The 13,241-nt window shown below is 38.5% G+C and overlaps 1 protein-coding gene across 7 annotated transcripts in view; it reads right to left on the minus strand.

Moving 5' to 3' along the window:
- The window catches only part of MYO1D (myosin ID), a 382,230-nt gene that overhangs the window by 178,670 nt on the left and 190,319 nt on the right, over positions 1-13,241 (minus strand). The gene's annotated exons all lie outside the window — the stretch shown is intronic.

The raw sequence follows: 13,241 nt of genomic DNA on the forward strand, positions 1-13,241 counted from the left end.
TTGTATATATATACACAAATACATCTATATACACAGATATACACATATACAGATTGAGAGAGAGAGAGAGAACGAAAGAACAAGCATTGATAGAGGCAGGAGACAGAGAAATCCTAGACAGACATAGGTGGGTCCCTGGTGCAACCCCACCTTCAAGCCAAAGACAGTTTAAAGCCTGAAGGCCAAGCTACAAGTCAAATCCATGGACGAGATTGAGAACCTGTCTTCCCATTTGGTGTGCTTTCCTTTGATTGATCCCCACCTTTCACCTATTTTACATATACCCTTCCCTGTTTTTACACCATGTCCACTTTTGACTGGTGCCTTTGTTGTAACCATTTTTGCATACTCACATACCAATTAACATGCACTTCCTTACCCCGTGCCTATAAAAGCCCCAGGCTCAGCCACACTGGAGAGATGATCTGACCCTCCTATCCCCTCTCTGCTGAGAGCTGTTTTGTTGCTCAATACAATTCTCCGCCTTTACCACCCTTCAATTGTCAGCATGACCTCATTCTTGGATGCAGGACAAGAGCTCAGGACCCACTGAACGCAGATATTCAGAAATGCTGTAACACTGACCCTCTGCCTGTGTCAATGGAGAGCAGCCACCTCACACAAGAGAAGCAATGGTGGTCCTGAGCTGGCCCAGAGCCATGCCTGTCCCGGAGCTGCAGGCCAGAGTGGGGCAAAAGGCTACAGAGCTGCTAACACGTCATTGTTTGTTGGGCTGCAGATGGCAGAACTAAAAGAGCTAATTAGCATACTGTAACACCCCCTCTGGGGCTTTGGGGTCATGGGCACCCCTGCCTGGGCATCACTGCATTCCCCTGGGGGTAATACACCTGGTCTGGTCATGGGGCCTGCATGGAGCTTGCTCCTATGCTGGTGCTTGGAGTGGCCAGCCAGACCCCATACTCCCTCGCTCACGTGCTCCCTCCTGCCAGGGGCTGAGTGCAGTGGGCCGAGTAGACAGGGTGCCTCTGCTGTGAGTCCAGCAAAGGGGCCAAGAAAAATCCTGCATCAATATGATAAAACAAATATAGTTAAAATTTTAACATTTGGGCATTGGGGTGAAAGGCATATGTATAAGAATTCTTTATATTATTCTTGCAACTTTTCTGCAAATCTAAAATTATTTCAAAATAAAACAACAGGTATCTTTAAGGGGTGGTGAAGAAAAACTCCACAATGTATTTTTAACAATTTCACATAAGCAAGAGTGATCATTATACCTTTTTTCTAAGAAGTTTGTTGTACTTGTGTTTTCTGAATATTGGTGAGTATATATAAAAATTGAAAATGACGGCAATTTTATGAGTTTGTAAATTAGTCTATGCTAATTTAAAAAACTGGAAACATGTTTAAAGGATGCCAAGTTAATTCATATGGTAACCTACACTGAGTTATATATAAAGGCAGTGCCATGTCGGGCCATATTGGAGCCTGAGGCAAAAGGAAAAAACTCAATAATACGGATCCCATCTTTATTTAAAATTTTGATCTTTTGTTCACCATGGATTTCCTGCATTAATTTCGGATTTTTAAAAATATTGCATGAACATATTATCTATCCTGACCACATTTTTGGTACCTCCTTAAATTTTACATTTGAGTCCTGGCCCTGCATACGGAAACAAAAATTACAGAACAAACCTACCCTGGTATTTGGCAGATCGGAGGAAGGGAAGGGAGTGAATGCCAGTCATGTGGTGGGCTCTGTCTTAGGGGACACATGCTATCTCATTTTAAGTCTTCCAATAGTCCCAATAGGCAGATGTTTTTAGCATTTACAAAGGAGAAAGTTAAGGTTCAAAGGGAGTGATATACTTTGGATAACACGTAAATGATACAACTGTATCTCAGCTCTCTCTGGCTCCAAGAATTGATCATGCCATCTCCTAAATGTATCACACTTAAAGCAGTCTAATGGTATATAAAGCAATAATGCCTATTATTTAATTTTCCTTCTGAGAGACTTGGACTTGCTATAATAATTAACAGGAAGATTGGTTTCAAACATAATCCAAGCTACTACACTACTACATTCTTCATATATACATAGACAATTCCCAATAATAAAGCTTTTTTTTTTTTTTTGAGATGGAGTCTTGCTCTGTCACCCAGGCTGGAGTGCAGTGGTGTGATCTCAGCTCACTGCCACCTCCACCTCCTGGGTTCAAGCGATTCTCCTGCCTCAGCCTCTTGAGTAGCTGGGATTATAGGCATGCACCACCACACCTGGCTGATTTTAATATTTTTAGTAGAAATGGGGTGTTGCCATGTTGGCCAGGCAGGTCTCCAACTCCTGACCTCAGGTGATCCACCTGCCTCCACCTCCCAAAGTGCTTGGATTATAGCCAATCATAAAGTTTTGAATTGAGTGTGATCTCTAATGGCATCAGCACAGTTTTCCTTGTGCTGACAGTTAATAGGAGTAGGTTTACAGTATTCCAATAATAATAAGGGGCAGAGATGTGGCCACTGAGGGGAAGTGGGTTTTGTACACTGTAGCTGTTGCATTTAGTAAAAGGCAGAGAGCACGGTTTGTTGCCAAACTATATATATACTGCAAAACTTTTGACTTCAACCATACTTTAAAGAAAAAAAAATCTCTTTATTGGTTAGTTAAGGCTTTCTTCATTAACTTCTGGTTGACCATTGTAAGGAATTACATAAACATGCTACTTTTTTTTTTTTTTTTTGACAGACTTACTCTGTCACCCAGGCTGGAGTGCAGTGTCTCAGCTCACTGCAACCTCCACCTCCCAGGTTCAAGCGATTCTTGTGCCTCAGCCTCCTGAGTAACTGGGATTACAAGCACGTGCTACCACACCTGGCTAATTTTTTGTATTTAGTAGAAACGGGGTTTCACCATGTTGCCCAGGCTGGTCCTGAACTCTTGAGCTCAGGCAATCCACTCGCCTCGGCCTCCCAAAGTGCTAGGATTACAGGCATGAGCCATTGTGCCCTGCTAACATGCTATATTTTTAAATAAGAGAATGAAATCACAGTTTGGGAAAACAGTTTTGAAGGAAGAAAATATACGATTTAAAATTTTGGCAATAAAATAAAATTGGAATTGATAGCTGAGCTAAGTCAACTTTGTGCTCATAAACATAGGATAACTAAAAAGTATTAACGATGAACAAGGCTTCGGAAAAATGTAATACTTAAAATTTGAAGAGCTGGGCATGGGGGCTTATCCCTGTAGTCCCAGCTACTTGAGAGGCGGAGGTGGGAAGATTGCTTGAGGCCAAGAGTTACTAACCTGGGTGATATAGTGAGACCCTATCTCTTAGCAAAACTGGATAATTGTTTCCAGTTTCTAGATAATCTTTTGCATACAGGCCCAATGACACATTAAATGCTCATCAATAGTTCTTAATTGCTTTGGGGTAACTGGATTTCCATCCAAGTATCAGTTTTGTGTCAGTGTATTAAATTGAAAATATTTTTGTATCTTTACAAAATACTGGTGTTTGGATTATTTTCCCTTTCAGTTTTTCTTGATGTATAATATATTACTGCAATGATTAGAACGGGAAACATCTATGGTATTCTAGGAAGAACCAAATATACCTATGAGATAACTGGGAAACAACTATGACTAATCCCTTAAAAGTAAGATCTGATCAAACGCCACGACAATGCCAACCTCCATGTATGCAGCTTGAATTCCTCAGCTCGAGTGAGGCTGTTTCAAGGAAGTGCAGCACCGTTCTGACGGACAGCTCCTTGACTGGCACTGTGTGGGGGTGGAGTGGAAACAGCCCTAGTTTGGAGGGAGAGGCAAGCAATTCCCACCAACTACTGGGGAATCAGGCAGTTCAAACTCTATAGGCTTTGGGTTCTTCACCTGTACACTGAGGATTCAACATTAGATGATTTATAAGAGCATATACCAGCATTCTATCATAACAGCTACTGATAATGAGTAAACATTTCAAAATGTTATTTCAAAGGTTTTTTTTTTTTTTTTTTTTTTTCCTGATCCAAAGTGCACATGGAACTGATAAACACTATATTTGATTTTCATCTGATGACCGGTATTACCCCAAGAGAAGGGAGAGAACACATCATTTCACTGGTATGTGCCATGCCTTGTCCTAGACACTTGACATACATTAAGAATAGTTTTATTTTTTTAAAGTACTTTTTCTTGACATTTATTTGTACTGTGCTGCTATGTTTCTCTTACTAATAATTCACCATAAAAAGCAGAAAATATATTTGACATAAGCTTCCTTAAGTCATAGATAATATTTTCTTGCTGGCAAATGCTTGGTTTTGGGAAATAGTCATTCCTCAGCCCTATGAATTCTGCTTCTACAGAGAAACATAATCCATGTTTCCAGTTTTTGCTAGTAGCCTGGCTCTTGTAGGCATTGACCAGTGCTCCTCAATGCAGCCCTGCATCCCAAAATACATCAGTTTCCAGTGCTCACTAAAACAGAGACACTGGGCAAAGATGCTTCCTGGAAGGGGATTTTAGAATGTTGCAGGGAAGGGAATAATCTGGAAAAGGCTCCCATTTACTTAGGATAAACATCAAACACATTTCTTCTTTTTCATTTTCTTTTCTTAGATTATAATTGATATAAGGGGGAATGACAGGATATGACAATGTACATTTATTAAGGACATACTTTTTCAACAGTACAAGTTTACATAATGCAAGTTGAACATAATACAATTAACTATGAAGAATGTTACTGGTCATAACTCAATTACAAAAAGAAAAATATATTGCTAAGGGAATACAACTGTATTATTTGGGTGCATGGTTTATCATAATAGTGGGTAACAGAAATGATCACAGTAATGAGTAGCTCATGTTGGAATAATGTGATATAGAAAGAAATGTCGCTATTATAGAGAAAAACCTAGACAAAGTAGAATGCTGGATATACTCCTGTGATGTTGAAGTTTTATATGGTCTTCATAATTAATTAATCATGTTATGTTCAACTTGTAAATATAACTGTAACTATCTATCACTGATAAAATGTCATACCTACCAGAAACAAAATCTTGTGCTTGTAAATGTGGAAAATCCTATTACCTCATCTATTTCTTCCTAAATGTTTTATAACACAGTATTTGAAAATTGAGGTTTCTTAGCTATGTAATAACAATCAAGTCAGAACACATTTTAAATAAATGTCAACAGGAATATGATTAATTTTTCAATCAACATCTATTACTGTTGAATCTATTGTTTTAAAAATAAATTTATATCTTCTTAGTAATTTGTAATTCTTTTGGTGAACTGTGTATTTCTATCTTTTATCCCTTTTCTTTGGGCTTCTATTTTATTCACTTGTATGAGGTCTTCATAAATTAAGTGAACCGTCCTTTTGTCATTGGTGTTTTTATTGTTTTCTGTATGTTGATGATCTCTTGATACTGTTTATGGCATACTGCCATACAGAAGTTGTTTTTAAAAAAGTTTTACGCAGTCAAATGTACTCATTTTTCTTTTATGCCTGTATACATTTTTATACAAAACTGTACAGAATCATAGAATGCCTTGCAATGCGTTTTACTTCATATATCAGAAATATTTTCCCATGTGATCAAATATCCTCCTATGATGTGATTCTAAGCATCCTTGCAGTACTCAGACAAATATGAAATTCAGTTAACCAATCTCCTATTGTGAGATATTTCTGATGTTTTCTTTTTTTGTAGTTATAAATACAGTAACATTTTAGTAGTATCTTTGTACATAAATTCAAGCACATGAATGATTCATGCAAAGTTCTCGAAACAGAAATGTTGTTGTGATCCCTTTGTATTTTCAGCTGCCACACATTAAAGCCCTCATTTCCAAAATCTACCATATAAATAGTTTAAAAGAATTAAATAAATTGATGGGATAATGTAGCTCTGATTAAACTGCTTTAATTAGGGTTATTCAACTTTTAAAAATTCATTAGCTATTTAAATTTTTTCTTTTGTGAATTGTTTCTCTATTTTTTTTTTGTCCATAACATATTCATTACTTTACATAATGATCTGTAAGGGGTTTTTGTAAATGAAAATAAACTAACTTTTTATTATATTTATAAAGATTTCTTAGCATTTTGCCTTTTATCATTTACTGGCCATGGTTATTGGTTCAGGTCAATGAAACAGGAGGAGTTTTGATAGGTGTTTCAGAGAAAGATGTTATCTCCTATCTGAGACAATGTCCAAGGACTTCTAGAGGCGACTCCTTGAACCTAGAGCCTGTGGCGGCTGAAATTGTTAGCTGCCACCTCACAACCACAAGGGGGAGCCAGACTTAGAAGACGACCCAAGAGAAGGCTGAATAGAGGGCTTCATGTTCTATGAAATAAATCTGTTACTCTCTACGCCAGTTTGAATCGCGTTTTCTGTTTTTGCAACGAAACATACTGTGATACAATGATGTTTTTTGAAAAACAGACGTTTAAATTTTTTTTTTTTTTTTTGAGACAGAGTCTCATTCTGTCGCCCAGGCTGGCGTGCAGTGGAGCCATCTAGGCTCACTGCAAGCTCTGCCTCCCGAGTCCACGCCTCAGCCTCCCAAGTAACACTACAGGCACCCGCCACCATGCCCGGCTAATTTTTTGTATATTTAGTAGAGACGGGGTGTTAGCCAGGATGGTCTGGATCTCCTGACCTCGTGATCTGCCCACCTTGGCCTCCCAAAGTGCCGGGATTACAGGCGTGAGCCACTGCGCCCGGCCAGAAGTTTTATATTTTTATGCAGGAATATCTATCAAACTTTGCCTTTGTGAATTCTTTTACTGCTGCTATAGTTGGAAAGGTCTTCCCTACTTTACAATCAATTACATGCCCATAGAATTAATTTATGTTTTTGTTAAAACATTAGGGGAATTCAACCATGATGAGCAGAAAGCCTTTATTTTATAATCACTCCATGAATGGCAGCAGATTCTGCCTATTCCAGTAGATTATCCATAATTAAAAATGTGTGAAATGCCCACTAAAGCTCTGGATTCTTTGAAATACAAATGAGTTTTCGGCTACAGATGATGAAGATGGCAGGAGAAATGTTCTATATGAGTGGTGTGAATCTAGGTCAGCACCTGGTCAGGCATTAAGAAGGGTTAATATTTGAAATCTTTATATATCTCCTCTGAAATAGAGGTGTAAGAAGTCACTGGGAAGTCATCAGGGGATATATATATATATGCACACAGACACATATAAATAAATTACTTGATTACAAAAGGCATTAAGTATGATGAAAAGGGTATATAGTATAGTTCTTAATATATGTCATAATAAATGAGTGGTTTCATACAAAGTCAGAAATGCATGTCTTGATTTCAGAAAACAAATCAGACTGCTTTTCAAATGAACACAAGCATTAGGCTGCCTAAACAGTTATTTCTGTATGTGAACCATGGAAATATTTTAGGATCATCAAAAGCTGCCCTTCTTTTTGGTCTTTTTTCATTCATCTCAACTGGCTTATGATCAATATTTCATGGAACTTCTCTATAGCTGCCCTCCAGGTGTCCTTCCAGAAAACCAAAACCTAAACTCCAGCATAGACATAAACCCTGCTGCACTGAACCCTGAAGAAATGGATGTGCGATAGTGTCAAAAAGTGACAGAAGACAGACACTATGGTGAAACTGCTGAAAAGGTCTTTCAAACGTTCAAGCTCTTTCCTACAGCCTTCTTATTTATGTATTTCCTGGCTTGAATTCTTCCTCTTTGAACTTTTCCTAGGGTCAAATCCTTCATATTCTATAGGTCCCAGCTTAATAGCACCTCCTCGGAGAGGTCTTCCCTGATCATCCTCTCAAAAATACATTGTCCTCTGAATGCTTGCCCCACTCAGCATTTTCTTTCCTTCATGACTGTTACACAATTTGTAATTATGTGTTCACTCATGTTTTGTCTGACTAGAATGTGTAATCCATGAGGACAAGGACTATTTTCATTTTATTTATTCCTGTATTTCCCAAGAGTACCTAGCAATAAACACATTTGCTGAAGGAATGATCACTGGCTTGAACAGACTAAATATCTTTATTTGAAGTTTAAAGACTTGCTGATCTGTAACAAGGCCCCGTGGAAGTGTTACATCCAAGGGCTCAGTAACCTTAGGGTATAAGAGCACTAAAAAGAAACAGCCCATCCTATCACACAACTGTGAGGATGAGCCAAGCAAACTACGAAACATTCAAGGAAGAAAATACATGGCAGATGTCATGTAGTTCTCAAGTCTGAAGAGAATTTCAAATTCACTGTTGACGGTTGATGGTTCTAGAGCAGACTAGCATGAATAAGCATCAACTTGAAAAACTGCTGCCAATTTGCCAATGAACAACTTGATGCATGAAAATGTCTGATTTTCAGTGAATTTTCCTTTTACATAAAAATTTCACTGAAAATATAAACTCTTCATCTTAAATAAGCTGGTTCTGTTATAGCATGAAAATGTGGATATTCTAAATTAAGTTCCTGCTTCCCTATTCATTCTAGTTACAGGATTTTTTTCATGGAAAATTTCTCTTTATCATTTTTTTTTTTTTTTTTTTTTTGGAAAAAAAGTCAATACCTCAATGTCACTGCGTTTTATCAAGTGACCAGGGAAAATGTGCACATCCTTATTCTCTCTCTTAAAGTCAACAAGACCCAGAAAGCAATAAACACTGTGTGTTGTTCATTTTCTCACTGGGCCTGTGAGAATGATATAATTCCTCTATTATTGGAATGAGAGGGAAGAAAAAAAATTAGACTAGGAAATGCTATCAAACTCAAGTATTATATACGGGTTCTCAAATTAACTCCAAGTAATGGGTAAGGAACCAAATCTCGGTTGGATTATTTACATGAACTAGATACCCAAGCTCATAGGCCAAAGATGACATGAGAAAATACTGTAATTAATATAGCTTTGGCTTCAGGAAAGCAGCTGGTGAGCAGTCTCCAGGTTCACTTCTCATTTTGAGAGGCTATCCAGCAGATATTCTGTTCTTCCAAAAGGGCAGAAAACACTTGCTTCTTATTCATAACTCCATGGAATCCACTGATTAACTATATAATGGCAGGTAGCCTAAAGGAGTGCTGGAGTTTCCATGTCTGTAGAGGTTTATCTCATAAATAAAAAATCCTAGAACAGGTTTTCTATGATTATTAGATTCAGGAAAATATTTGTATTTAGCCAGACTAGGCCCACAATAGAAAGAGCTCCTTGATTTAACCATCAAATAAGAACTATAGAAAACTGTTCTATTACTAAATAACTTTGCTTTTAATTCTGGATTTTCTTCTTCACCCAAATATATTGCTAACTTAGCTTTAAGTTATTGTCATCTACAGAGAACCCCATGCTAGGTTACATCATAGTTTAGCAAATATTCACTTCTTCCTTCTTGACCTCCATAGGTTATCCCATTGATGTGACCTGCTTTGGACAAGGGGATATAAATTGGATAAACTGAGCCAGAATTGGCCAAACCCTAGATGCATGAGAGAGAAATAAATTCTGACTGTTATATCCACTAAGTTTTAGAGTGATGTGGTAGGCTGAACAATGGTCCTTAAAAATAACCAAAATAGCCAACTTCAAATCTCTGTGAATGTTACCAGCTTTAAGTTATCATTGTATACAGATCTGTGGTAGGAGAGAAAAAAAACACACAAAAAACAAAAACTTTGCATGTGTGATTAAGTTAAGGATTTTGAGATAGGCAGAATTATTCTGGATTATCTGCTTGGACCTTAAATACAATCATATATATCCTTGTAAAACAGAGGCAGTGGAAAATATGACAACAGAAGAGAAGGCACTGTGACCCCGGAGGCAGCCACAAGCCATGGGATGCTGGCAGCTACCAGAAGCTGGGAGAAGCAAGGAATAGATTTTCCCCTGTAACCTTTGGAAGAAATGTGGCCCTGCTGACATTCTGATTTGGCCCAGTGAAACTGATTTCAAACCTTCCTCCAGAACTGTGAAAGAATAAATTTCTGTGTTTTAAGCTGCCAAGTTGGTGATAATTTTTTTGCAGCAGCCCTAGGACACTAACGCAGGTGGTCTGTGATGTACACCGTGACAATAGTTAGCTGATGAAAACCCAAACCATTAGTATTAATATGGTCAGGTGCAGTGGCTCATGCCTGTAATCCCAGTACTTTGGGAGGCTGAGACAGAAGGATCATTTGAGTCTAGGAGTTCGAGATTAGCCTGGGCAACAAAGTGAGACCCTGTCTGCACAAAAAATGAAAACATTAGCTGAGGTGGTGGTACACACCTATAGTCCCAGCTACTCGGGAGGCTGAGGCGGGTGGGATCACTTGAGCCCCAGAGGCTGAGGCTGCAGTGAGCCATAATTACACCACTCCATTCCAGCCTGGGTGATAAGAGTGAGACCCTGTTTCAAAGCAGGAGGGATTGCTTGAGCCCTGGAAGTTGAGGCCGCAGTGAGTCATAATTGTGCCACTGCACTCCAGCCTGGGTGATAAGAACGAGATCCTGTCTCAAAACACACACACACATGCACGCGCACACACATACACACACACACAAAACCCAGTAAATAGAGGTACTTACAAAGTGTTCGAATTCTGTCAAATATATTAACTTATTTAATACAACTACACTAAAAGGTGGATACTATTTTATTTCCCCCTTCCCCCCCGCACCGCGCCCAAGCCTCCTGAGTAGCTAGTACCACAGGCAAGGGCCAACATGCCTGGCTAATTTAAAAAAAATTTTGTAGAGACAGGATCTCACCATGTTGCCCAGGCTGGTCTTGAATTCCTGGGCTCAAGCAATCCTCCCACTTCAGTCTCCCAAAGTGCTGGGATACAGGTGTGAGCCACCGTGCCCGGCCCAGTTGGGAATAACTCTTGGGCCTACTGATTACTCCATTTGCTTGGTATTACTAAAGCATCTCATTTAAATGCACACAAATAGCTCTTATATATTCAAAAATATCTTTGCTTTTATACACAACATAGCTAATAAGAAATCTTGTAAATCCAGAAGCAAATTACTACCTAGTATTGAATCATGATAAGGATATTATTGACAAAATGTTACCTAAGGCTACTGGGTACAGGGCATGATGCTGGGAGTCCTCTGTGTAACATAATAAAGTACAAGGATTCTGCTGCCCTCAGTAATTTATAATGTAGCTGAAGAGATCAGACACATCTGCAAAATTAATAAATGATCTAAGATTTAAACACTGGTTAAAGACTACAAAAAACAAAGAATCCACCGGGAATTTCTGAGCTAAAGACTCCTTATAAGTCATCTATTTGAGAGGTTCTCTGCTCTGCCTCTTCCATAGCACAGCTTGGGAGGAACGTTCACATGTGTAACACCTTTCCGGGAGCTGTGCAATCTCTGAGATGTGCCTTCCTTGCCCACTCAAGAAAGCACGTATAAATTCCATAGGAATAACCTTGAATCAACTCCTACTTATAAAATAATTCACAATCTTCAAAACCTTAGTAAAAAATTACCTGTAACACACTTCACACCTGATCATAATAGAAATGCTCATATCCATCCCCATCGTTTTACAGACAAATGAAGTGAGAATGACCTAAAATCTCACACAAACCTAAATCCTATAATAAAACTAACAGCAGCCGCATTGTTCCTGCTTCCCTTTGACTCACTGTCTCATAGAGCCACACACAACTGACAAATGGGTTCTGGCGAAGAAGTAAAGATGACTTTATTTACAGTGGTCTGGTTGGGAGGACTTCAGTGAGGCAGAATAGAATTTGAAGAACACTATAAGCAAGGCAAACAGTGTGTGTAAAAGTACACACACAGGTGAAAAAGCAGAGATGTTTGAGGGTTCAGTAAAAACAAACGATGTCATGCTACGGTATCACAGATGTGGTTGGTTGGAGCCAGACTCTGGGAAAGTCTAGTCTTAATTCTGTGGGTGATTGAAGGGTTTTTGAACAGAGACGCAACACCATAAAACCTAACATTGTGATGCTGTGCAGATCAGAGTCAAGGTAGGAAGCCTGGAAGATCACACAGAAGTGGTTTAGGAGCAGAGTACCACAACTATCACCACGGTTCTGCTGATTTTCAAATGGTAATACCCATTTACAGTGCATATAGTCTCTTTGATTTTTGAAGAGTGTGTGTGTGTGTGTGTGTGTGTGTGTGTGTGTGTATGTGTCTCTGTGTGCGTGCATGTAAGACAGTAGAACAAAGACTGGAATGATATATTCCGAAATGTTAACAGTGATTTTCTTTTGGTGGTGAGATGATGGGTAATATTATTCTCTTCTTTAAATTAAAAAATCTTTCACAATGAACATGTATTACCTTAAAATAAAAACTGTTACTTAAAACTTTAGGCTGAAATAATGTGATCATAGTTACATGTTGTTTCTATTTATAATCCATTTAAAGTACAATAAACTCATGAATACAGCACTTTGTAAACCCGCATTAAAATTATAAATGCTTGATTATATTTTGAGTTCCCCAAGGATACTTGTCACCAACATATTTTCTGAGTGTTTGGTTTCTTATCCACACAAATACAACACAACTAACTTAGGACACCTGAGCAGTAAACACCTTATTTTGAATTTGAATTTCTTAAAAATACTGACTCTCATTATAGTACTAAGTTTGAAGAGACAGCGATGTTTGGCAACATTAAGACTTCAATAAAAACTACTGCATAAAAATATTCCTAATTTTCCTTAGTTATGAATAATGTCCCCCCAGCCACCAAAAGTATGACTCATCAGGTCCTCTTCAGTAAATATAATGGGTGTGTGCGTAGATATTTCCAGAATTAACAATGTGGTTAAAGAGGAATCACATTGAATATCCTGTTTTGTAACATATATTTTCACTTAACATTTATGAAGAACACTCTTCATTTTGTTAAAATATTTCACATTGTCATTATTAGTGGCTGCATAGTTTTCCTGTCTTTTTTTTTTTTTTTTGAGATGGAGTCTCGCTCTGTTGCCCAGGCTGGAGTGCAGTGGTGCGATCTCGGCTCACTGCAACCTCTGCCTCCTGGGTTCAAGTGATTCTCCTGCCTCAGCCTCCCGAGTAGCTGGGATTACAGGTGCCCACCACCACCCTCAGTTAATTTTTAATTTTTGTATTTTTAGCAGAGACGGGGTTTCACCATGTTGGTCAGGCTGGTCTTGAACTCCTGACCTCAGGTTATCCACCCGCCACAGACTCCCAAAGTGCTGGGATTACAGGCATAAGCTACCATGCCTGGTCC

The sequence above is a fragment of the Papio anubis genome, chromosome 17, assembly GCF_008728515.1.
Source record: "Papio anubis isolate 15944 chromosome 17, Panubis1.0, whole genome shotgun sequence".
Classification (NCBI taxonomy): domain Eukaryota; kingdom Metazoa; phylum Chordata; class Mammalia; order Primates; family Cercopithecidae; genus Papio; species Papio anubis.